This window comes from Ochotona curzoniae, unplaced genomic scaffold (genome assembly GCF_017591425.1).
Source record: "Ochotona curzoniae isolate NIBS_2020 unplaced genomic scaffold, NIBS_Ocur_1.0 contig_3819, whole genome shotgun sequence".
Taxonomy (NCBI): Eukaryota; Metazoa; Chordata; class Mammalia; order Lagomorpha; family Ochotonidae; genus Ochotona; species Ochotona curzoniae.
In genome coordinates this window covers 51,962,629-51,968,023 of record NW_024466004.1, presented here as the reverse complement: position 1 = coordinate 51,968,023, position 5,395 = coordinate 51,962,629, and the positions used below count along the sequence as shown (strand labels likewise).

The window sequence follows — 5,395 nt, the reverse complement described above, 5'->3', positions numbered from 1 at the left end:
TCCAACTCCCTGCCTGTGGCCCAGGAAAGCAGTCGAGGATGGCCCAAAGCTTTGGGACCCTGCACCCGCGTGGGAGACCCGGAAGAGGCTCCTGGTTTCGGATTGGCTCAGCTCCAACCGTTGCGCTCACTTGGGGAGTGAATCATTGGACGGAAGATCTTCCTCTCTGTCTCTCCTCTCTGTATATCTGCCTTTCCAAAGATCTTCTGTCTGATGATTCACTCCCCAGACGGCCACAACGGCCAGTGCTGTGCTGGTCTGAAGCCAGGATCCAGGAACTTCTTCCAGGTCTCCCACACAGGTGCAGGGTCCCAAAGCTTTGGGCCGTCCTCGACTGCTTTCCCAGGCCACAAGCAGGGAGCTGGATGGGAAGTGGAGCTGCTGGGATTAGAACCGGCACCCATAGGGGATCCTCGTGCTTTCAAGGCGAGGACTTTAGTGGCTAGGCCACACCGCCGGGCGCTGATTATTTCTTCTTGAGTTTTTTATTCATTGCAAGGTTAAGAATATCATCATAAATAAACTGAAGGCATTTCTTTTTTTATTTTTTTTTATTCAGTGGAGGGTTAAGTTAATCATTATAAATAAACTGAAGGTATGTCAATGTAATAATCACAAGAAAAAAATTTAAAAAAAATGGAAGCAGGATTAGCAGGAACGCAGGTGGGAGGGAGAGAAGCTTGACCTGCATATATGACATACATGAAATTTGCACATTTTATAACAAAATATTGTTAAAAATTTAACTGACAAGAACAGATACTACACTTGATCTTAGCCAAAAGGCCGAGAAGCTGGACTTTATGCTAGGTATATGCTTGCAATGAAAGAATCTCAACTGAACTTGAACTGAGGTTATGCAGCAAGGTGGAGGAATCCTCTATGGGAGAAGGGGTGTGGGAGGGGTGGGGGGAATCCCCAGTGCCTATAAAACTGTATCACATAAAATAAATAAAAAAAAAAATAACTGACAACGAATGACAGTGCTGACTTTATCAATTCCACTTCATGAAATATTTGGCTGTATCTATGACAACTTTGATTTTATACATTTCAGGTTCTCTGCCATACTGAAAGAATGAGGAGATGAGCAGTTATACAGTAACAAAAAAGAGCAAACACAGGGTCATAAAAATTATGTGTTTATAAATGTGTACATATGGTAAGCCATAATCTTTTGTTACACTTATTAAAAATTCAAGCAATTTTTCATTATTAAGAACAATCTGTATTTCAACTCATTCTATCAACATGCTGATGAATGTCATTATTCTTAATGGACCATTGAAGACCACTTAGCCTTGTAACTGAGTTTATAGTGCAATTTAAGTAGAAAATAAATTGCACAAACTATTTATACTTTACTCATATGAAAACAAATGAAATCTATTATCATAAGAAATAATCACTCAGAAATTTTATAAGTTTTTTAAAATCTTGTAATAAAATATCAAGTTTCTTTAGCTGTTTCCTGAAAATTCTATAAATTTAAAATTAATTTAAAACCCTTCATGTAAGAGTAAGAATTTGAGCTTGCACATAAAACGCCAGTTGAGACACCCACAGTTGATGCGGTGATATAAAAGTTAGCTCTCAAACTATCTTAAGTCAGAGTTTAATTTTATAAAGAAGTTTAGTAAAAAAAAAACATTGTGTTTGTAGAATTTGAAACTTTTAAGCCATGATCTATTTAAATCTCTCCTTCCTTCCATTGGAAAGGTAGTGGCATTATAGAAAGAAGACTTGGCATTGAATTTATGTATTTTATATACTGTCTCAATCTATAAATCTCAACTGGCATACAGTAATCTCACTGGCAGAAAAGCAATGAACTCAGGGCTCGTGACGGGCCTGGTGTGTAACGCGCTGGTTGTAGTGCCAGCATCCTATGTTAGCCCACCTGGGTTTGAGTCTATTAACTCCTGCTGAGGGAGGCTCCATAAAACAATGGTGGTGGCTCAGGTGGTGGATGCTACGCCACTCAATGAAATGGATCAGGTCCCTGGATCCTGATGCCTATCCTCTCCCCACGGCTCATGTGGAAGGTGAAGTAACAGTTGACAAACCTGTGTCTTTCCCTTAACCCAACTCTCTCCACCTTTCAAAGCAATAAAACCAATAAAAAGATATAAGAGGACAACACAAATATTGAATATTTCACCAAAGCCTACCTGCAGTGTTTTTTATCTCCAGAAAAATACCAATACTGAAAAAATGATGATTTATGATGTATGAAACTAGGACTAAAGGATGGATATGAAAACAAAAGAATGGTATCAGCAGAGATTTCCTATCCACGTGCCCATTGGCACAACGGTACATTTTCTGGCTTATTTCTGCTTCCATAAAAAAAAAAAAAAAAAAGAGGGAGAATTCTGAATTAAACAATACCATGAAAAAGTATTGAAGTCCTCTTACTTCATTTTCATCATGTAAAACAAGGGAATAATTGCAATTCTGCCTTTTCATTTTGTAAGTGCCATGGGTTCTGTTTGTATTTCCATTATATGATATTGATTTTCAAGTGCAACGCTTGCTCAATTTATGCCTCCATAGGTATTGTATTTGTTTGCCAACAGAACACAATGAGTTCAATGTTTATCTGATAATTAAGTTAAAAAATTAATGCAGCATGCTTATAAAAGTGATGAGCATCTAATGATTTATCAGTGCATGACAACTATCAAATTATTAGTAAAATAAAGTACCTCAAATGCCCCGTAGTCCATTTGCTAATTTATTTTTCAAGTCACAACTTATACTTTTAACTGTCTGGGTTTTACAGAATGTATATTCTTTCCAAATTAACTTATTTGTTAGTGTGATTTTATTTTGGATTGTACTTTGTTCTTCAGTGATTTTAAAACCACTTTTTCATAACTGACTTGATGTGGCAACATGAAAGGTATAAACAAAATATTACCCTGAAACAAATGATGAAAAATGAGAATTAAAAACTGTTATAAGCAAGAACCAAACTAGTTTAATAACATAGTGTGAGTTTATTACTCAAAAAATAGAAAAAATGAATGAAATGTAATCTTCCAATATGTATATCAGAAATATACAGGAGTAAGTAAGTTTAACGTACAGGAGTAAGATAACTGGAGAACTGTGAAAAATTTTGAATTGTAGTCCAAGATTCAGTAAAGTCATACAAGAACTAGGAATGATATCTGAGCTTTTGTCAACTTGCTGCTGTTTGAAAAATTATATTTATTTATGTATAAACCCAGATTGAGACAGAGAGAGAGAGAGAGGGGAAGTGAGAGATCTTCTTTCCCATGTTATATGTCCAAGATGGCCACAACAGTCAATGATTGATCATACTAAAGCTAGAAGGAGTATCATCTGGTCCTAAGAAAAATGATACTGTGCAGTCCATTTAAACATAAACTCTTTTTCACTCAATCCTACTGCATTAAAAAGGGGCTATTACACATGAGATGCACAAAAATCCACCCAGATACAACGGGAACATGAAGAAAAAGGCAAGAAGGCACATGGAGTGTAATAGAATAATTATCCCTAATTATGTGGATCTGAAGGAAATCTATGAAATTCTAGGAATAGAATGCAAAGGACTGATTGTAAGGAGACTCAAATTAAGGAGGAGGTGGTGATGCAAGATGGTGGGACAGAATGAGGACAGGTTTAAATGGATGGAGAATGATTAGTTATGGATAAACAGAGGGGTAGCAATCTTGGCAAATAGGAGAGGACAGGCCAATGGCAGAGGGACATCTGGAGACAAGTTGACTGGAGAAGCAGCAGAGACAGTGGAGCAGTATTGCAGTGAACAGATATTCCATGGTGACTGGAGTTCTACCCATGGCCAGATGGAGTGGGGGTACACCAGAAACTTGGAACTGAATCAGGTAGTACTGATTTGTTTTAACATGATCATGAGTAGAAGCAGAGTGGCAGAGCCCAAGCAGTTGGTTGTGGGAACCAGGTGGCCCACATTGTGAGCCATTTTGAGATCTGTGGCAAAAGCTCTGAGGAGAGATAGCAGGTAGCTGATCCAGGTAAGAAATAACTTATGGCTCAATGCAGTGCGCTGGTCTTACTAAGAAATCAATACTGGGGCCCGGCGAGGTGGCGCAGTGGTTAAGGTCCTCACCTTGAACGCCCGGGATCCCATATGGGAGCCGGTTCTATCCCAGCAGCCCAGCTTCCCTTCCAGCTCCCTGCCTGTGGCCCGGGAGAGCAGTCGAGGACGGCCCAAGGCTTTGGGACCCTGCACCCACGTGGGAGACCTGGAAGAAGCTCCTGGTTTCGGATCAGCATAGAATCGGCCGTTGCGCTCACTTGGGGAGTGAATCATCAGATGGAAGATCTTCCCTTCTGTCTCTCCTCTCTGTATATCCGCCTTTCCAATTAAAAAATAATAATAAAAATAAATATTAAAAAAAAAAGAAATCAATACTGATTAGGCATCCTATGCGATCCATCCAAAATAGGTCCAGATTGCCAAAAAATTCAATTTGCCAGCAGGTCCCAGAAAAAAGAAAAAAGAAAAAAGATATCTGCAATGGGCATGATCAATAAATCAGTGTCCTAGATTAAAATCAGATGGTGTCTCCCTAATCCCTGGTACTGATGGAAACACGAGGGGGAGAAAGGCTGAGCAGGGAATGGTGTAGTTACAACAGGAAATCAAAATGAGATGGAGAGGGGCAAGCTAGAGCTGGAGCTGCAGAGACCATGGCGTAAATTTAGCTGGAGATTCAAATTTGCTGGAGGGTATGGCGCAAGGAATGGCAAATGGAATGTGGCAATGAACAGGGTTAGTAATGTCAACCTAAATACCCATAAAGAATACATCGTAACATCCAACCCTAAGCAAAAGGACCCATTCCTCAGATTTGCAACGGCCAAGGACAAAAGTAGAAGCATAGACATGATGAAGGAGGTTACTGAAACCTCCTCCACAACAAGGTAAATATCTACATAAATTTCAGACTTACCAGAATAAGACATAGAAGAATTGCCAGATAAATAATTTTAAAAATTAATATAAAGATACATAAATGCATTGGGAAGCACATAGAGAAGATCAAGCAATTTAAGGAATATGTCACAGAAAAGAGCAACATTGAAATAAAATCAGCTGAATTATTACAAATGACGAACAAAATACAGAAAAAGAAAAATTTGATAGAATGGGAAGCCTCAATAATAGAATCAGTGTGATAGAAGAAAGAAATTCAGAATTGGAAGACTTCTCTTGTGCAAAGTTGAAATAGTTGAAAATCTGGAAGAGAAGTGGGGTCAAGATAATTAGAATTATCAGACCAGAATAAGCATTCTTTGCTTACCCAGCAAAGCATTTCTTTGACTTTGGAAATAAAAGAAAATGCTTCCAAAGCAAATAAAAGCTTAAAGACATCAC

The 5,395-nt window shown here is 38.5% G+C and overlaps 1 pseudogene; it reads right to left on the bottom strand.

Annotated features, from left to right (window-relative positions):
* Positions 1-674: 674 nt before the first annotated feature.
* Positions 675-798, bottom strand: LOC121158867 (annotated as a pseudogene).
* Between the last annotated feature and the right edge of the window lie 4,597 nt (positions 799-5,395).